The sequence below is a fragment of the Micropterus dolomieu genome, linkage group LG01 (genome assembly GCF_021292245.1).
Source record: "Micropterus dolomieu isolate WLL.071019.BEF.003 ecotype Adirondacks linkage group LG01, ASM2129224v1, whole genome shotgun sequence".
Lineage (NCBI taxonomy): Eukaryota > Metazoa > Chordata > Actinopteri > Centrarchiformes > Centrarchidae > Micropterus > Micropterus dolomieu.
The window spans coordinates 27,670,041-27,692,033 of NC_060150.1; the positions used below are offsets into that span (position 1 = coordinate 27,670,041).

Genomic DNA, 21,993 nt, shown 5'->3' on the forward strand with positions numbered 1-21,993 from the left:
TTATTTTTAATCATACCCCTGCTATTCTGTTGACAAAACCAGATGAACATCATTTCCACTGCTGTTTCTACTGGCCATAATAGCTGCAATGTTGACCAACTCCTCCAAGGTGACCGCCAATAACTGTGGTCAGCTTGAGTCCGCTGCATTTAGCAAAGACTTTTTGTGAAGTCAGCCCCATTAAGTCAGGGATAATTGTGTGTGTGTGTTCTCCATGGTGAATATTTGATCTGCTGTTTGCCCTTTGCCGGCCACACAGTGCAGAATAATGGCTCTCTTTGAGCGGCACAAGGCAAAACCTTGGGCTCCTTCAGCTCAGCAAGAGGCCAACCCAATTACTCTATCAATTATTAATTCATCATAAAGGTCGTTCTTTTGCTCCATTATCCACAGCAGTCTGAGCAGGCCAATGTCATGAGTGTTAACAGGGCCTTCAGGTCAAATATTAGACACAAATGAACACTACACACGCTCCAATTGACCCAGCAGACAGAAATGGTAAGGAATCATATATGTGTATACTTAATGAGGGCAGGGAAATTTTAATATTTGAGAATGGGGTAGTATTGTATTATAAGTGGTAAGAATTTGCATTTCATTGACCTTATTCTTATGCCGTCCATTCCAAAGCCTCAACACACTTTGGGTGGGAAATTAAGACAGAATAAAATTACATAATAAATGATGTGCCTTATTTTTGCAACTTTAGAAGAACAATTACAGAATTTGTCAGCAATAGACTGTAGAGCAGTAAGCTAGCTTACTACATAGCTAGTTAATGACACTAGTGGACAATATATTCAGCATTAAATGTGAAGCAACCTCTCTCTGAATCATTAAAATATTTGTTGCAAAACCGTACTTGGGAAAAAGCGCTGTGAAGTGATACACGTGTGCATTTGTGATGTTTGTATGATACAGGGTATATACGTTAGCTTTTGCTGACTCATTTCCAAGCTGTTTGTGACATAAAACCACAATCACACAATGTTGACAGAATAAATCCGTCTATGGATTGTTGATTTTTCTGTTTCCAAATCGCGTATGGCAGATGTCTCGCCACATGTCCTAGGCATGGCTTCTGAGGACCACTAGTCGACTAACAAGGAAATAAACATTCAGATTACTCCACTTCTCTATCACTTTAATTTGTCTGTGCCTTTTGAGACATTACAATAGAAACGGTACACAGGAACATTCATTTTGGTGTCAAAAATGTGACACCTCTTCACTAGGAAAACATAATTTGCTGTCTGGTCACATAAAAACAACATAAGAACACATGCTGGAGTCGAAACGTGGTTCGCTACAACTGTATGGTTTCCTGCAGATGTCTTCCTAAGAATGTCCATTGATGTATAAAGAGAAGTAACAAGTCACATTGCTAAAGGCTTCACAACAATAAAAACGGACTGCATATAAAATGTGATGGAATTGTGGTATTATATACAGTACTGTATATAAGTAATATAATATAAGCTTTACAATAGAAAGCATCATTTAGACCCACAAAAAACAAATCCTTATGACCATATATACCTGTCATCTAATATGGGTAAAGGGGAAACAGTCCATCATTGTCAGCATCCCTTACTGAAGTGAATCGCATGGTCTACACAAACAGATCAATCCACTTGAAGCACGACCGGTGGTGAGTTTGTGGTCCTGTGTGGTTACATGTCACTGCTGGCAGAGCTGTGGCCTATGTTGAATGTGTCGTCTGGTTTGACCTTTAGCTAATGGTGCTGGCACTCCTTTGCAAAGGTCACATTCTACATTTCGACCAATCACTGCTCATTGCATTAACTGTCTGCACACTGGTGACTGAATGAAATAAACCATGGAGGATCAAAATACAGCATGTAGTAGTTGGGCCATTCCACAAATAGTGGAATAATGTGTTAGATGTGTGATGAGGTGATGGCGGTAATCAGTTTCATGGTGAATTTGATAGTGTGGCATGACATGACCTTTACAGGCCCAGAAATGTATCAGTGCTAGGTCTATGTTAAATTACAACATCAATATTTATGATAATCACATCTAAGTGTGTTATTACCCTCTCCATCTGAAACAGACCACCTGTATATTTAGTGTGCTGTCAACAACCACAGTGAATGCAGTATGGGGATTTGGCCTGCATGGAAGATTAAACCGACTGCAAAAGCAGATTTTCAGTTAGGAAGCCAAGCAGTTGACTTTGGTAAATTATAAATTGTCAAGGCTGTCTTCATTAAATTGTATTATTAGTCATATTAGCATTAAGTGCATAATTGAATATGATTATGTGTAATTATTCCCATAAATTACATTTAGGCCACTGATCACCAAGGAAACAAACACGAGAAAGTATCTGCCTCTGAATTGACTGTCCCATTTAGAAATACATCCCCAAACAAAACTAGCATTAATTTTCTATTCACGCAATTCCCATCTGTTGAAGAGTTTACAAAGCTCCTCTCAAACTTTCTTTTTCACGTCTATTGACAGCGTACATTATGTTCTGACGTCGTGACACTGATGCAGAAATGTGGAGTTTAAGCAATTATGAAGAAGTGTGAGCACAATGGATCTGACAGATTATAAATACCAAATTTTATTTTTTTAAGTTTTGTTATTATTAATTCTCATGCAATGAGAAAATGAGGGTGTAAGTAGCATTAATGGGAACATAATTTAACAACAAGCATAATGTATGTATCATATTGATGGTGAAGATAGTGCCAGTGACAAAAAGAACACAGATATGTAGAATAATAATGCAGAACAGAAACAGAGACCTACACATCTCTTCAAGTAATTTCTGCTCATTTGAAAACAGTAGAACCAGGCATTTTCATGCAGTGTGTCGGATCGTCATGGCAACATGGGAAAAAAAAAGACAACACATTTGAAAGAAATGTGCCAGATCTTTTTTGTGGACTTAGTGAGGTAGTGGAACAGCCTGCCAGCCACCGGTGGAGGAGACAAAACCGAAACAAAGTGTGAGAGTGAGCGAGAGCGTGCACGTGCGTGTGTGCTTGAAACTGCTGACTGGAAAAATGTGGCCTTCTTCAAGAACTCACAAAGCCATGAAAGCATGTGATGACAGAGTCTGGTGAACACACTCAATCACTCATGTGGACCCACATGCCCCCCCCCCACACACACACATTCACACATGCACACTCACTGAAGGCTGTCACAGCAGATGGAGCCACTTAAATTTTGTTACATGTACCTGCCTGGAATATGAGAACTGTTTGAAATCTGTGATACAATCTTGTAGCCAATGTTGTTGTTTTGTAGCTGTATATTCAGATTATATTGCAGTTATTATAAAGGTATTATGAGGTATTGCTTTTTACATGAATGCAAAAGCTATAAGGATTCTGTACTGTACAGTCATTAATTATTCGATGGGTCTTGTGTATTTAGGACATTTTTATCAGCACCCTCTGTAGCTATTACTTTAATTTAGACAAAAAAGTACAGTCTTGGCTTTATATTTAGATACCCTGGGCTGTCAACTGAATATCCCTCTGTGATAGGTGGGCTGAGAGTACCACTTTACATAAAAGCCCAGAGAATCCAGAGACTGGCATGTTGCTGCACCAGAACCATTTTTAATAATCAAATTCCCCTGTGGTTTAAGTAAGAAACATGTGTGCCGTTGTTTGTGTGTGTGTATGTGGGTGTGTGCGAGGCTGTGTGTGCCTGTTCGTCCCTGTTCTCATTAGGATCTACACTACAGGGCCCCGCTTCAATGTTGTTTCCTGTATAGCCCATTACTGCTACCTGCCCCGGGGTTGGAAGTTGAAGCCTGAGACAAACAGCGAGCCGTGTGCTGTAAAATGCACCCGGGAGATTAGCGTGGCGAGGAAATCGGGGTGTGTAAGAGGGGTGAACTTAAGGTTGAGTCAACCTGAGGCCACAATGGGCTGTTGTGGAAAGACAATTTCCAGCCAGGCTTTTAGTGTGGAGGGCAGGGGACAAAAGGGAGGGGGGGAGAGAGAGGGAACATTTTAAATTATTTTGAATAAAATCATATAATTGACCCTATGGACAGCACAAGAAAGTGCTTCTCCTATTTGCACTCTCATCTTTAAAAAAGATGTAACACAATACATAACCATTAAGAATACAATCAAAAAATGCAAACACAGCACAGTGTTTTTAATAATGCCGGAGCACTTTTTATACCAGAAAGGCCAACCACTGAATGTGTCTAAAGGTGGATTCAGACTGAATACAAACTCAATTTTCACCTTGTGTTTTATTTAAGTGAATGTGATTGCTGTTTGGTTCTAAATGTAGATATGTTTGTGCCTGCTAGTTAATAACCTACACACTGACTGTGTATGTGTGGAGTGTCTGTGTGTTAATGTGAAACCTTAAGACTCTATACGATCTTACAGTTACCAGGAAGTCCAGCTCCTTCCTATTTTTTTTTCACTAGTTTCTCTCCTTTTTCCTTTTGTCTCTGTATGTTAATGAAGTGGAGACATAAGACCTCAGACTAAACCCAAACATTTTGTGTAAGTTACGTGTCTTTTGATCAGTTTGCGCCACCCAGGACTAATGTGCATCTATTCATATCTTGCATTGATCTTATATGCAATAGCGCCACCTCTAAAATTCAGTGGCATTAAAAACAAAACACAATAGATAAAAAATACCAGGAAGTCCAGTTCTTCTCAGGAACTCCTCCTTGAACTAACAGTTTTTTTTAAAGGTCTAATTGTTACTGGACTGATGTGTTGTACTGGTTGCAACAGCCCCAGTTGGGAAATGATTTTGCGCTTATTTCAGCCAATTTGGTCAGACAGCAGATGTCCACAAGTTAATTAATTAGTTCAGAATTTCACAACAGAATTTCTGATTCACAAGGTGTCACAAAATGACAATTAACACTGCATGAAACCTCAGACATGTCAAAACCTAAAGAAAGTTTAATAAAGGAATGGACACAGATTTAGCTCACATTTAAAACTCTTTGCCTATTTTTGTGTCCTGTTTCTCTATTCTATGGTCACCCCACTGTATGATTTCCCTGTGGGTGCTCACAGTTGACAGTGTGTGACCCACAGAACTTGCACTTGTGTCAGTCGGACAATTTTAATTTGCAGGGAAGAGATAGCTCATTTAGAAAGAAAGAAAGAAAATCAGCATGTGTCTGCGCTGACTCATGCCATTGTGCTTTGTACAGTCCAATCCTCCCCACATGTTTTCTGTCCTAAGAGAACAGCAGTAATTTCCTTCCATGTGATTATGAAAAGGTTAGTCTGTCTGCCTTGTGTGACTCTGCTCATACTACGTCTGTGTTGTGCCAATTGCAATTTAGCAGGTGTTGGTGGGGACGGCTCACACTGATACTGTCAGTCACCGTGTTTTCCAATTACCATAGCCGGCACACCAACATGATTGCCTGATTGGCAGTGTTATTTCCGTGGCAATTATTATGATTCTGATTATGTCAATCATTTCACTCTCTGCTCCATGTGACACCAAATAGCAGTAGCTCTAGCCACTCGCTTTTTATTCCTCCTCTTGTGTCTGATGGCTGTTTGAGGTATATTCTCTCTTTTTACAGTAGAAAAACTTTTTAAAAATTCATGCTCTGTTCCCCTCCAGTGCTATTACCTTTGAGCTCGGTAGCTCATTCTAAATTACTAACGGCCTGTATATGGTCCCCATAATGATCATTTTCGCTCTCTGTCAGTAATAATTGCGAGGTTAGTTCTATTTTAGTGCAAGCTCAGGGCTTCTGGTTTTATCTTGCTACTTCTTGTATTATTCATGTCATCCTCGTGTCTTTGACTTTTTCTACAGCACCCTCCATTTAAACCGCAATTACTACTATTACCACCTCTACACTCCTCTGGTAAAAAAAAAGCCATTTTCTTCATTATCTTCGTCATCGCCACCACCACCATCATCATCTATTTACTATATGATTCAATTAGTGAGCCATCAGATAAAAGGTCACGGCTGTAATCAGCCCTTTGAGAACGTGTTTTTTTTTCCTCTCTTTTTTTCTTTACACCTTTCCACTGTGCCTGGCATTACATCTAAGGGTGGCTAATGACCTTGCTTTCCTGCTTTGTGACCAAGTCGTCTCAGACGCCTGCACTTTTGAACTAACGCAGCATCCACAGGGACAAATGTGTTGGGAGGGAGGCCTTCGAGCAACAAGAGGTTCATACAGAATGAGTGGAAATGCCGAGATTGGCAAGGCTTCATTTACACAGTCTTCAGACTGGGACGGTTACAAATTGAATTATGACATATTCACACTTATTCTCAGCACTCAGTGATGGCCATTTATCTTGAATCTTGTGTACTGTGTGCTGAACTGCACTGCAGTTTAAACCATAGACTGTATAAAAACACTAGTCTCTGTGACATCACCCATAGGTTTCTAAAGAGCGAATAAAGCTCAATGTGGGCACCCGCTGCCATCTTGGCAGTGCCTGACTTGCCTAACTCCCGGCTAATCCAAAAATTGGCATTGGTTGAACCAAGGCAGGCCAAATGAAGCCCGGTTCTGCGGCTAGCCACCTGTGGCGTCAGCCACCCTTCACTCAAAGCGGCCATGCCCTTAATTAAGCATTACCTTAAGCCTTAATATAATTAAAAGGGGTGAGTTATTCTTTCTAAATTCTTTGGTCAAAAAATGATGACCAAATACCTACAAAATGATTAACATTGCTTCAGCTGTAATTTGTCATTAGTACCAATTAGTAACCTGCTAACATGCTAAAATAAGATTGTGAACATGAAAAATCTGGTAAACATCAGCTATAGTTGAGCATATTAGCTATATATATATATATTGTCATTATGACTGTGTTAGCATGATGAGAGCCTTACAGAGCCAATAGTGTGGCTGCAGATTGTGTCTCAATTCTGATACTTCCGTAAGTACACTCCAGTATACTGTGTGCACTATGTATTTACTTGTATAGTGCATTAATTCCAACAGGGTAGTGTTGTCTCAAATCGAATACGGCTGTTGTGCACTTTCCAGAAATAACGTTCGCAACATTTGGCCTCTTCTTCTTATTTTTAATGGGAAATTGCAACCGGACAGAGCATTACAGCCAAATGAACCCATTAAGCATACTGATGGCTTCTATCCAACAACAGTGTAGTGGTACTTAGAGGGAAAAAAGCACATGTAAAACTTACATTTGTATAGATACAGTATTTGTAACAACCACATCCCTTACGTTTCGTAGCCAAGATGGCGACCATTGATGGCGAGAAGCATTCCACACTCAACCTTTTGACCTTTATTAATCCACCATCTGGGTATTCAGTGCACTGCATTTTGCCATAATTGTCAGGGTGAATGCACTCAAAATAGCAAGTGTAGGACAGAGGAATGTGAATTGAGACGGGATACGTTCCTTGGTCAAAGACATCCCAGCTGTTCAACCACCAATACCGTCCCTCAGTTCTGGGATTCAAACTGGCAACCGATTAGCCTCGCTCTGCAGGCTTCAGCAAATGGATGGCAAAAATATAACTGTAATTAGCTGAGACTATCCATCAGCTATTGAAGTCAGAACCTTAAGTTTTTTTTGTATTCACGTTATAGGGCTGAGGACTTAATTCAGCCGTAGTACGACTGACATACTCACCAACAATGACCTATATCTGAATGGAAGCTCCCTCTCACACACCCACATGGGCTCACACTCGTAATCACCTTTAACATCGTCTTATCTTTCCTGAACTCACATACCATACATGTGCCTGATCAAAGAGGAAAACAGCAGACTGTGTGTGTGTGTGTGTGTGTGAGTCCATTGCAGCAGCTGCTCTGTCAGCATACTCTCAGTCTGAGGGGGGGGGGGGGGGGGGTGTCCACACAGCATGGCTAAAGAACTCATCAACAACCCCAGGCGCTGTGCTTGGTGTGTGGGATGATATGCTGCAGCTTCCCATACACACACACACACACACACATTAACATGCTTACTGTCTGCATTCATCCGGCAAATATGCTTGTTACCTACGAGGATGGGTATTTTTTAACAGGGTTTAAGATTTGGGAGTGCGGGAGCTTGTTATAAGAAACTAGAATTTGATTTGTTATGAATGCAAAGCACACAGCTAAAACTCCCGGGGTCTTTAGTCTGGCTATAGGCTTAATGAGTTGGTGTGCGCCTGCTGTATGTGCTGCATTAATGTGTGTGATGCATGCATGTGCGTCAGCATCTGTGCGAGTGCATGTGTGTTTGCTTTGCACTTGTCAAAGAGGAGAGCACTCTCGAAGTGTAATGCACTTATGTGACGGCCAGTGGCTGCTGGAGGCGGTCGGACTAATTCACTCTCAGAGGCTAATTCCATGCTAACAAGTCAGCGATGCCACATGCTTGTCCTTGCCCACAGCCCAGTGGGCCAGTCTCAAAGCAAACCAATTAGCCAGGCTCACTCTGGGTCTGTCAATCCCCCCCACCCCCCAAGAAAAGTCATTCTAAACTTTTTTTTCCCCTCTCTTCCCCCGGAGGCTTTTGAACGATGGAGGTCCGTGAGGAGTGTAAAGGGGCTGCGCATTAATAAGCCTGTATCACTGACATGAAAGACGTCTAGTAAGAAACATCAAATACACAAGGCTAAGCTGCCTTGCCAATTAGCTAAAATAGCTATTTAGTGACAAATCTTCTAACCCACAAATGAAACCACGTCTAATGTACAAGCGAGGAGATGAATGCAGTTTTAATGGACGCATTAGCACGCTAAGGGATTCTTTGTGAAAACTTTCTTCACTCTATCACTGTGAGTTGGAAGATAGCGGCACACATGAAGGTGTCAGGACTCGCTAAGTGAACTGACTTGACACAGCGCAGTATTGCAGCAGTTCCACTGTGGGAGTAGCTAATTGGATGGTAATTAATGGAATGGAGGCCGATAAATACCTTTGTGAGCAGGCTTGTCAAGGACACGGAGGTGATGGGAGGGAGTTTGAGAGCCGGAGCGAGAGAGAAACAGAGAGAAAGCTACAGGACAGACACCTTTTCTTCATCGTGACAGCTAATCCTCATCCCTTCATCCCTCTCCTCAATTCCTAAATGAATGTACCCCTCGCTCATCAGTCCTCCCCTTCCACTCCTCTCTCTTCCTCCCCTTATCAGGCCCTCTGCCTATTCTTCTCTGCCCCAACTTCACTCGTTTCCATGGAAACACAGGATAAAAAGAGTTACTTCTAGATTAAATCAAAGATTTTTGAAGTGCCGAAAATATTACAAGCTCTTTTGAATCGTGTTCCTCGAGTTCAGGATGATACTCTATTTTCTCCTTCCAGATAGCTCATGTGTGCTCCTTTCTTCGCTGTAAGAAGAAAGACAGAGCGGCACAACTTATTCTCTCACTGACACAAACTCTAAGGCCTGTCTGTCTCTATGGGACCGATGAAGGGCTGGTGAGGTGACAGTTTTTTCATTCTTCCTGTTTTTTTTTTCTTCTTTTCTCTCTGTAGTTCAAGGCTCTGTAGGTGTCCCGCAAATCTGCTTAACCAATCTGTCAGCTGCCATCGTGGAGGTCTCGGGGAGAATTTTGTGCATAATTGAAAATCCAGGCTAGAAAAAGAACAAAACCCGAAAAGGATTCTTGTCACGTTGCTGTGGCTATACTGCAGTCAACAGTCAGATAAGGTTTCTTGTCTTCAAACATACTATATGTTGCTGTAAAGTGTGTTGTCTTTAGCTCTTCTATCTCTTTGATCCTGATTTCCACCTCAGTGCATTATACAGTGTGTAGCTGGAAGTGTCAGCTCACTTAGCTAAAATAAACAGTGGCTTTTTGCCTTGGTGCCGAGCTTACTAGCTAAATGGCAAACGTGAAAAGCAAATGACTTAACTAGCTTCTTGCCAATACACTAGTGTTTGCTAGCTGAGAATAAGCTACAAATACAATGACAATGAGTTACTTACAGGCAAAAGATATCATTTCAAATCCTCTTGAAAAAAAGCACTGATACCATTTTTGGACATATTTTGTAAAAACAGCATCAAAGATTCAAGCGTCTGGGTCGGGAACAACCATGTAGCCTATAAAAGTTGACATAAGAACCCGACCACCACCACCATCACTACCACCAAGCACACATAGGGTTTGGTAACGTGCTTTTAGTACAATTTCGATCAAAAGTTAAAAAAAACTTATATCTTATGAACAATTTGTTTTACTTTCAGCAGTGCTGTAAGTTTAGTCACAAAATTAGTAAACCGTAGCTATTGTTAGCAGGAGCTGACCTCCAATATGGCTGCAAGAGAGTGCTCCATGGAAACAACTGTCACTTGTCCATTTTGCTCAGTGCAGATGAGTGCCAGGAGATCCATTGTGATGCTGGTAGCACGTAAAGCTTTTACCATCAGCAGACAGAGTGTGTCCCTCCTTCACACATGGCCGAGTCCTGAAGGAGATGAAAGTGCAAGTTATACCTGACTGGGGGCAGGCATGTTCGCATGTACAAGGACACACACACACAGACACACAAGAAGGTGGTGACTTAATCTCGGGTGAAAAGTTGGAGTTTGGACATCAGTCTTTACAAGAGAAAGCACGCTCCATCAGTCCACAAGGGGACCATTTGAGTAGAAGCAGTCTACCTTGCTCAACGTCAAGACTGCTCTGGTGGAATTCATTTTCCCTGAACATTTCTTCAGACTGTATCCCCCTCCAAGAGAAGAAATCATAGCTGTGTGAAAAAACTTCAAAAACGGCACGGTTAAATGCTGCAGGACTTTTACATTTTTTAATGCATACATTTTGTATGCATGTTAATAGGGCTGTGTAACTTACGTCCTCCTTCTGTGTGGCTCCATTGTACTCAGTTGCTGAGAGCAATAGCATGCATCAGGGAGAAAGGATTTTGCAGATTGGGTTACATTACTCTGCTTATGCCACCCCATACAGTGGTGCAGTGCTACCACCCACCAGAGTATGATTTATGAGGTACACACTCACAAAATTGCACCTAATGAATTGAATTGCTACTGACTGAATTTAACACCCCCTTCTTTTTACTGCCTTTGTTAAACATGGGTTAATTTCCACAGCAATACCAATCAATGCTTAAATGGTTAATGAGTAAATGGTGTGAGATGGAGAATATAGATCTATAATATATTATATATATATATAAGATTGATTTGCTCTTGCCCTAAGTGGGATTTATAGTGTGTGTTCTCACGCTGGGCCTAAAGATTAACTGCATGCTCTGTACTACTGTGTTGGTGGAGGTTCACTTTACTGTATCCATATGTTCAGTCTGTGGCCCATGGAGGATGGCTTATAAACAGATCCCACACATCTGTCTGCATGTCTCAGATGTGCCTCGACCTCCTCCCCATGACTGACTGGCGGGGGGGGGGGATAAATTTAAGTTTAGCACACACCTGCATCAAAACAACGAATTCAGCCATGCCAGAGGTCAGCATTCTGTAAATATCCTCTCGCTCTTGTTAACATGTCACAGCTTTTAAATGGATCGACAAACAGCCCACCTGGGACTCATGGGAAAGAGAAAGGGAGTGGGTGGTAGGGGGAGTAAAAAAAAAAAAAACAACAGAACACAGCCCATCCGCTCCCGTCGTTATTTTTACAAGTCTTTACGACTCAATTTAGCAGATAGAAAATAAAACAAGCAGGGTGTCGGAGCTCCGGGGGATGAGATGAGTTAGTGGGGCTCCCTGAGCTGTCAAGAGAGCTCGCTGCCATGGCATGGGGGTTGGGGATCAGAGAGAACGATGAGCGGGGAGAGGCAGAGCTGCCCTAATCAAGCAAGTTTATTCAGATCAACGTCAGTCTTTAACTTCGCTTCACATCTTAGCAACCTGAAGCGTGAGTGGTTAGCTGAGGAAACTGGGTACTTCTCACTTTACTTTCAGTGTTTTTTGGCATTGGCCCTGTGTGTAAATTTAACATGTTTAGTTGACTTTTTCATCAAATTCTCCGTGCTTTTAATTCTCCAGCATAACAAGACAGGCCTCGGTGCATTAAGAAGAATGATTTTCTCATGGCATTCAGGCGGTTGAAATGCTCCACATGGTGTTAATATTGCGCTCAGATATTGGCTTTTTCCAGCACGTTCTGATAGTGCCGCGTTAATGGCACCGTCTGCCCCTCAGAAAGGCCCCCTCTTCTTTCATTCGCCTCTTCTTTTTTTTATTTTTTTTTATTCCTCCACTGTTATTTCAGACCAATTGGGAGCGCACACGCGTGGAAGGGAGGAGAGGGTCGGTAATTAAAATTCTGTTCAGCATGACAACGCTGTTTCATGCCTCATTTTTTGTCACACGTGGGATGAATACGGGATAAGCGCCGAGACTTTGATAGGTAAGTGCATGCTGCTGGTGCGTGCTCAAAGTGCACGCCGCGCTGCTTCGAGCACACAGGTGGAAAACACACGCAAACCTTGCAAGCTTATCAGCAAGACCAGTGCATATGTTATGTCCGTTAATGACTGAGGATTTAATGTTGAATGTGCACTTAAAAAGGGCTGGAGCTTTGTGTTCAGGCTGTCCCTCACCGACATCTGAAATTTTGTGTATGTGTGTGAGTGTGTGTGTATGCTACGCACTGCATGCTCACACTTGCTGATTCTGTGATGTTTACTCATTGAAGGGGGGGGGACAGAGGCTCCTGGGATGCCATCCACAGGGCTTGTCAACTACTGTCACTCAGTCATCGCCCTCCCTCCCCCACAATCCCCATATCCCATAGTCCCCTGCAAAACAAAGACAGCGGCAGCCACAGCAGCTGCATCCAAAGGGACCGTCACTCCACCAGTATTTAACCTCTGCTACAGCTTCTTTCTGTCTCACACTCTTTCCTTTCTCTCTCTCTCTCTCTCTCTCTTTCTCTCTCTCTCTCTCTCCCTCTTCCCTCCCTCCTCCTCCATCTCCCACTCTCCTTCATCAAAGCATTTCTGGCTATTTTGTTTCCCAGCTCTACAGAGAGTTATTGCTCATGACAACGATCACGGTCGTTTATTTTCTCTCCGCAGCCCGGCCTCTGTATGCACGCCGGGCTAGTATTACCCTATGATATTCAAGCGCTCTTTATTAAATATGCATGAACCCTGGAGATGAAAATTAATTTTGGGAATGTTCTCTCCCTCTTTCTCCCCTCGTTCTCTCTTTGAATGTTCAAATATGCCTTCACCCGCCTTTGTGTCAAGCCGTGAATTCATTATTTCATTTGCCGGTGATGGTGTAACATAACACAATATGCGGGGGTACAGCAATGTAGCGATATTGATCTTGTTAAAGCAAGGGGCAACGAAAACAACTCTGGCCAAAACACATGTCGCAGGAAGCAAGTTTCCACAGAATTGCCAAGTTTTGAGCAAGTTCGCCCTGAGCTCTTATCATTCATGAATATTTAGGGCCATAAAATGGGAAAATATTACATTGAATTATGCATGTATGAAACGATGGAAATCTGCAGTAGGACACTGCAGCTTTCCATGATCGTCTCAGCAAGCCATCCTTATTTCTGCTCATGATACATGCCCTGGCGACCTTCAGACTCATGGCATGTATGTAGATGTTGTTACACTGCTGTCCATTCTGCTGTGCAAAACGCTGCAGACACAAACAGGCTTCGTGTGTGGGAGGTGAAGCCAACACAAGTTGATAAAAGGATAAACCAAGAACTGCTTTAAGTTTAGTAGTACACAGCGGTGAGAAGATGCTCTCGATGTTGCCATACGAAGATGTTGTTGACTTACAGTACTGCCATAGTGACACCATCTTGTGCAATTAGTTTTAATTTTGTCAGCCATTTTTAAGATTCAGTCTTAGTTCTGAGAGTTTTAGTTAAATTTAGTCAACTCTATCCTTCATAGTTTTAGTCTTTAGACTAAAACTCTGGTCATTTTAGTGTTATCAACAGATAAGTTGACAAAAACTTGTGAAAAGAACAGTTATTTTAGTCATTGAACATTCAAAGTCTGTATGGTAAATATGTAACTGGAGCCAGCAGCCGGCTACAGCTCAATTTAGCATAAGACTGGAACAGCTAGCCTGCCTCTGCCCAAAGGTAACAACATCCTCCTACCAGCACCTCTAAAGCTCACCAATTAACACTTTAGATCAGCTTAGTTTATTCCACACAAAAAACAAGGCATAAAAACAAAACATTGCCTTTTTCTGGTGTTATGTGGGCTATCTGTCGGCTAGGGCCTAGCAACTGGTCCTGGGCAAGAAATATGTAATTTTATGTTCTCTTCTCTTTCTAACAAAAAGACAAAAATATCGATAGATTTCATTAAACCTGTATCAACTGAATTGCCATTTAGGGGTATCGTCAACACAACACTGACATTATTATCACCATTAGATGTAGCAAACACGACTACTTACCTAAAGACATACGGAGCAACATAGGCATTAATTTGGCCATAAGGCAAAGTCCCTTTAGCTCTGCTTTTTGCTCTTTAAAAGCAAAATGCTCCGCTATGCTCGCTAGCTAGTTGCTAACTTGGTCTGTCTGCTGTTTGGTGCTGGGTATGCAGCATACATACTGTACCCAGCAATTAGGGAAAACAGCGGCCATCTCGAGAGCAATGAGAGTGAAAGCATAGAACAGCATAAAATAATGCCCTGAAAGTCTACGCAGAGCTCTAGTCATATGATTCATTACTAATCATCGTCAACCACTTATCCTGCGTAGAGGGTCGCGGGGGGCTGGAGCCTATCCCAGCTTACATTGGGCGAAAGGCGGGGTATGCCCTGAACAGGTCACCAGTCCATCGCAGAGCACATTCTCACATTCACAGCTAAGGACAATTTTAGAGACACCAATTAACCTAGCCTGCATGTCTTTGGGTGGTGGAAGGAAGCACCTGGATAAAACCCACACGGACACGGGGAGAACATGCAAACTCCACACAGAAAGGCCGGGGCAATCGGGGGTTTGAACCCACGACCTTCTTGCTGTGAGGCAACAGTGGAAACCACTGTACCACCGCACCGCCCATTACCAATCATAAAAGCTTTTATTTTCAACTTCATCTCCTCTTTGTTTGGTCAACAAAATGACATGGAGATTTAGTCACAGTTATTGCTTGACTATAGCCAGTTTTGTCTTGTTTGGTTGTTGTGAATATTGTCCTTCAAAATTTTAGCGAAACAAAATTAACATTATGCAATGATTCAGTGTGACATTAAATCAGTTTCTGTCACCTGGAAGAGCCGGGAAGCTTTCGGCTGCTCCACCAGCCCCCTATGGCCTGCATTCACTCACACTGAGCCTATCTGCATAACTGCATCTTTCATGAGGTTTGGTCAATGCCCAATCCATACCGTATAGGCCTCTGTGTGTGTGTGTGTGTGTGTGTGTGTGTGTGTGTGTGTGTGTGTGTTAAGGTGAATGTGTGTTTACCCTTACCTTGTTTTCTGCTCCGACACTACAGATTTTGTCTCACTGTGTCTTGCATGAATGTTTTTGTGTCTAGCCACGTAGAGGGCATGTTTTCTATAAATAGGTGGTGTGTTCTCACCTGTTTGAGACACAATCTTTATAGACTAATCATCTGGGTGAGCAATTGAGCGGTCCTTCTTTCCTTCTGCTATGAATGAGCACTCTCTCCCAAATCTCTTCATCACCTCCATGGTTCCTACTAGTGGCACCTTGTTTAAGCCCGGTCAATACTAGCAAAGAGGGATGTGGGTGACCGTAGTTGGTAGACGGCCAACGCAGTTCTTATCAGGTAAAGTGGTTTTTGATTAGTGTTAATGGCTGGGACTAAATAGCCTTCAGCTTTTCCACTGGCTACACCTGTTATATTTGTATGCGTGTGTGTATGTGCTGCTCTGCTCAAGGGTATGCTGGCAATTCATCAAGTTAAGATATATCCTCTGTGCACTGACTAACAGGTTTTATGTCCTAACCTGCCCCCTTAACTATAACCTCTACATCGTCTGGTTGCTTTTGGCTATTTCGAGAATGCTGCCAGATGATGTCTGAGCAGCAAAGTGTTTCCCTGCAGCCACAGCAGAGAAGTTTCTGTATGTCAGCACCACCACAATGTACAGACAGTAAGAATGAGGCTTTTCTTGTTGTGCATAATCTAGCCATGATCCACCCGTGGCCCAGAAAGACAGGCTGCAGCACCCACTCTCTCGGAAAACGCTGGGCATCTGGTGCAACAGACAGCCTTGCATGTTAATGCCGAGTTAATATTATTATTATGAACTGCGAGTGACTTCGCATGTTAGTGAGTGCTCTGTCAAATTAATGTCAGTTCCATTAATGCCGCCGTCTATTTCATGTCACAAGTACGCTGGCGTCAGACTCCCGCTCGCTTAGGCACACTGGGGCTAGATATGCAAACACACAAAGGAGCGCGCGCACAACCTGCCTTGTGAAAAGATTCACACCACTGCACATCAACAGTAGATACATATTTACACATGCACGCCTAGATGCACTCACACACATACACACACACACATCTTTTCTCTACAGAAGCGAGAGATGAGGGGAGGAAAATGAATGTCCTGACTCATTTATCACATAGCCCCAAAAGTACAGATGAAACCAGTGATGAAAATCTGTCCTGAGAAATGTCAGGAAGATATTAACTCCAATACATCAAAGTGGAGCTGCAGTCTCTAAGCTGACTGCCAGCCGATACTCCCAGCCTTTGGTTAAATAGGGGGAGCACACCAGCGCCGATGTAATTTTAGCCAACTCTGACCATTTGTCAAACAGAAACGAGTAAATAAAGACACAAGTCACTTCCGTCCAAAGAATGACATCCGAAATGATGCAGAGTGATTTTCATTAGTGTGCAAATGCCATTCTTTAGATCTGTCTGATCTCAATGAAGTGTGAGAGAGTGAAGGGAAAGAAAAGAAGGGGGAAATTGCCTTTTCATGTAGATTTCACTAATCGCTTCCCTAACAAAATACGGCAGACTTGTACTAATAAGTAAGTTAAGGCTCAGTGGACAGATAGAGTGAAACAGCACAGAGGCTAATGGAATTGAGAGCTTTCCATGCCTCCATGGGTGTCTTAATTGTCAAAAGGAGATTCTCATAGGAGTATTTCGCAACTCAACTGCTGTATTGTGGGAAGCCTAAATTGGAGAGCGACTCACTGGGCTTGTTTTAAGCCAGGGCTTCTCTTGTGTGTGCGAGGTGGATCAAATCCCTTATCCAATGTCTGGAAACAGGTCCTGTGATTCACTCTTGTTTATTTGGCAACCAGCTCTAGCAAAGTATATATTTTCAATACAGCCAATAGGGACTGCAGTAGACTCATATCTAAAATCCATAACTTCTGCTGTTCTGTGCTTTTTCATTTTGCACTCTCTCCTGGAATGTATCATGTGCTCGTTTATTTCTGCATGGATTTATTTATTCATGAAAATGTCACGTGTGATTCATTTGAAATTTGAAGAAAAAATATATATATGCTTTTTCAATCTCAACCAGCAGGGATTTATTGACTCCCATTGCTGTTGTTATCACAATACCTTTATAGTGATCTATTTTAGCCTTTCTACTCTTCACTAGTTATTACAGCCCTACAAGTTCCAACCACTGTGGTTTCATTAGTAGGGAAATTGGACTGTAAGGGACTTCATGAGAGATAGAGAATGCGCTTTTAATCTAAAAAGGTCAATGTGCGGCAGCTATTTTGGAGATTCACTGCGAGCTTATAATTGGGGCCTTGTCTGAAGACAATGTAGAATTAAATGAAGACAAAGTTACCAAGCGTATGGTTGGCCTTTGATGAGAATCAGGGAGTGAGGACCCTTCATTTGCAACCTTTAATCAGTTCAGTGAGATCAGATTCGCATGTGATTCTAAAAGAAAGGAAAATAAGGGGAGAAATGAAATGGTAATTAGTATTGATTACCTATGGGCATATGACCCCGCGGTCTCCCCTTGCATTCTTAAATCAACCCAAATTATTGAATTTACTAATTTCATGCTTGGAGAGAAGTAGCCACCAACATGAAAATGCCTCCACAATGAACCATGTGCCAATTGAGGTTCAAGGAAATTATAGCGATGGGAAACGAGGTGTCTTTTTGTGGAGGGGCGTGGGAGTGAGGCTGAATTAACCACACAGGTTTAAGTTAAGGATGATAATTATCCTAGGAGGGTCTGGTGGGAGTAAAGGTGATTCAGGTAGCTTTTTCTTCAAATTACATTTCACGTCACTGCACTGTCGCTAAGCGACGGCCTAAGCCCGGATATATATACATGTAATTACTCGCAGTTAAGACAGAAAAAAGGACCATTTAGGTGGGAAAAAGCAGCACAATTACATGTATACACAATTAATACACCCAAGGGAAATTGAAATTTTCTTTCAAATGATAAGATTAATTCCTAATTATAGCTACAGACACACTCACATGCACATACACACAAGGCCTCACACAGTTAATCTACTTTAGTGGATTTAAGCCACCATATACTGAAATTGTGAAGAGCCGAAGTGGACAGCAACTGATGGAAGGAATCGGTGTCATAATGCACCCAATGAACCCGGGTACCTGGGATGTGACAGTGCTCTGCCGCCATCTGCTGGCTTTTAGATAGGACATGAAAACAGCACTACTAGTGCAGAGTCTGGGAGTCTTTTTGAATCCTGTTTTAAAGACTGCAATTATCAGAAGTTGCATCTCTATGTTCTGTTTCTGCACTTTTCTGTTCTGAACAGGACCCTGTTTTGCATGACAAACTCAGTTTCCCTTACTACTACTACTATATTAATTAAAATGATACAAATTTATTGAAGATAATATTTTTCATTTCCTGCCTTTGTGTATTTCTCAACTGTGTTTACAGTGTTACCAAAAACCATCATCAAGGAACATTAACATTGACGGATTATAAGACACTCGGCCCCTGGGCACAGACATGTAACCCCCCACCCCTCCTATATAACAGTAAGACTGAAAGAGACAAAGAAACGAAATAGCCGTTTTGTCTCTCTGCAGTCAATTTGTCTCTCTTTGGAATTGTTTTGCATCTCCTTACAGTTGTTTTGGGTCTCTTTGTGCTCCTTTGTATTTGATTTGTGTCTCAAATTATTTGATTACCAACAACAAACATTTACTGACACTTTAGACAGAGGCTCTGGTCCAGTGGCCCCTTGACATTTTTTGGGGAATCCTGGGATGAGAGTCAATTTCACTAATCACCACAGGAGTAGGAGGGATGTGTATCATAGGACAGTTTTTATCTGTAAATATGCAGTTCGAATATAAATAAACTATTATTATTTTCTGATTTGTTCTTATAGTGAACAGGATGGGACATCATATTTTAGTGGGAGTGAGATGAGACAGGAGTGAAAATCCACTCCCGCATCAACCTGGAGCCCTCAACTCCTGGGCCTGTGCGTGGTAGGCAATTTAAGTAATCTCTCCATGTCCACTAACCTACTGATGTGTCAGTCATTACAAACTTATTTTAGTTGTCCATAGGGCTGTCCCCAACTAAGGATTTACATAGTGGAATCAGAATCGTCAAGTCCTGCTTATAGTCTAGTCGAATCATGTATGTTTTTGTGCATGGCGATTGCGAGCCGAAGCTAAACTGAGACTTATTGTTGACCATTTTCTCTCTCTCTCTCTGTCTCTCCCTTGTGCAGAGGTTTTGCGGTGCTGCTGACAATTGCAGCCAAGTCGCAGTTCCTCACAGGTCTATTTCAAGTAGTGCCTGTTTAAAAATGATATAATATTCTTTGTGTGGTTCATCAATGGTGATAAATTACCCAACGTACTGCAAGGTGTGGACAACTTGGCACAACACTGGTGAAGCTGTGGCTCCTCTCTTCAGCAAGTTTTCCTCCTGCCACTACACACATACAGGCTACGCATACACATGCGCACCGACGAGGGTTACAATTTTGGATTCATTCGTGCACTTTAAAAACATTTATTGGAAGTTTTTTTTCTTTTTACATGTTTATTTACAGCATTAAGTGTTGAAATGTTTTGACAGTCGAATCAGGCTCCGCCCATTGAATCATGAATGTTCACTATTTGGGGTCAGCCCTAGTTGTCCAAGCTTTGGTGAAACCTAATATAATGTATTTCAAATTCTACTAAATATTTTTTATATATTTTCAGAATTGTATGAAATGAAGCACAAGACATCGACAATATTTTAATTTTTTAAATATTGTTTGAATATTTCATTCAGTGTGAACATCATGTAGCTTAACTGAAGACTGAAGTGTTGGCTACCCTGCCCTATAAAAAAAACACACCAATTTTAATTTTGCTATTCTAATGAAGCATTCCCTGATGTGACCCATGCCTTGAACAAAAGAGCTAGGAAGGGTTACAAAAGTATCTCTAAAATCCTTGATCATCAGAAAAATGAATTCCAAAGTTTTTCAAGAAATTTTGCTGGAGAATGTAGGGCCATCTGTCCACTAGTTGAAGCTTAACAACACAGTAAGTAAGTCAACAACAGAATGGCTTCAGCAGAAGAAAATACACCTTCTGGAGTGGCCCAGTCAGAGGCCTCAAGAGAGCAATTCACACCAGACATTCCAAGAATATTGCTGAACTGAAACGGTTTTGAAAAGAGAAATGGTCCAAAATTCCTCCTGACCGATGTTCAGGTCTGATCTACAACTTCAGGAAACGTTCGGTTGAGGTTATTGCTGCCAAGGAGGGTCAACCAGTTATTAAATCCAAGGGTTCACAAAAAAACATAATTGATTGTGTGGTATCAGTTTAAGCAGACCGTTTGTCTGGTTGTGACTTAGATGGAGATCAGATCACATTTTATGACCAATTTATGCAGAAATTCAGGTAATACCAAAGGGTTCACATACTTTTTCCTGTGACAGTATGCGTTACTGTCAGAACTTCCAACTTTACAGCTACTTAAAAGGGTAATAAAGGGGAGAAATGGGATGTTTAAGGGGTTACATAAATAAGGAAATAAAGAAATCCAGTGACACTAATCACTAGGGTAAAGCTTCTCAAATCAGATTTTTATTCTGTGGGAAACAGTCTCTTACACATCTAACTTGTTGGTGCAATATGACATGAATATACAGCTATTCAGTATAGCAGTGCCTACAGTTAATAATATATCCATGTTTACAAGCAAAATCAACAATGTTAAAAATATCAGTATTAGTTTCAGTGTAAAGCACAGCAAGCAGTTCTCTTGAATTGCAGCAGTACAACTGTATTGCATCAGTCTCACATAAATATGCTGAACCTCACACTGGTTCTAGGCAGATACACACACACACACAAACTGGTTTTTACATCAGAGTCTATTCAGTCCTCGTGCAGCTCTGGTCTCAGAGCCTGCCTAAACAACCGCATACAGAGAAAGTGCAATTTAAAAACAATGATGACACTAAACATCCGGGGCAACAAGGACACACAAATGTATGGCAGGTCAGCTGTTTCTATGTGTGTGAGAGCATGTGTGTGTTTGATGTTAGAAACACAGCAGAGGCAAGGTTACAGTTCATGACTTTGTCAAGACAAAACAGAGAGGAGTGACACTGAAAGGGAAATGACATGGTATGTGGCCAAACAGAAACTGCAGTTGACATTGACGTTACTGGAGCTCTTTTACAACACACCAACTGACGCCTCACAGACTTTCAGTCTGACACAGAGACCGGACGTTGCAGGCCGCAAGATGTACAGGCCTTCACATTGCTACTGAAGCGTCCGATTCTTTAGGCCGGTTGCGTACAACATGCTCCAGCTGTCCAGAGTCTGAGACGTCGTAGCTCGTCTTGTACTTAGCCAGGATCTTCATCAGAGGACGCAGCTTCAACCACCACTGCTCCTTAGGGATCCTGTGACTGCAGACAGACGAGGAAATATCAGCACTGTGGTTATGTCTTTTTTTCCCTCTCTAAAAATGTAATTATCCAGCAGTGAAAGGCTCAATTCCCATCTGCACCAAATGGATATGTGACACAAGAGTGACTTTAAATGCTACAATATTTATTTCTGAGTACTGATGGATCAGCTCTAACATAAATCTA

The 21,993-nt window shown here is 41.8% G+C and overlaps 1 protein-coding gene and 1 long non-coding RNA gene across 4 annotated transcripts in view; both read right to left on the reverse strand.

Annotated features, from left to right (window-relative positions):
* Positions 1-21,993, reverse strand: part of LOC123979218 (WD repeat-containing protein 37-like) — a 1,096,407-nt gene that overhangs the window by 678,263 nt on the left and 396,151 nt on the right. The gene's annotated exons all lie outside the window — the stretch shown is intronic.
* LOC123979321 lies at positions 10,379-10,910 on the reverse strand. The gene is made up of 3 exons (XR_006827209.1): positions 10,792-10,910; positions 10,599-10,700; positions 10,379-10,402 (listed from the first exon to the last, which is right to left on the reverse strand). It is a non-coding gene; the product is annotated as an uncharacterized LOC123979321 (long non-coding RNA).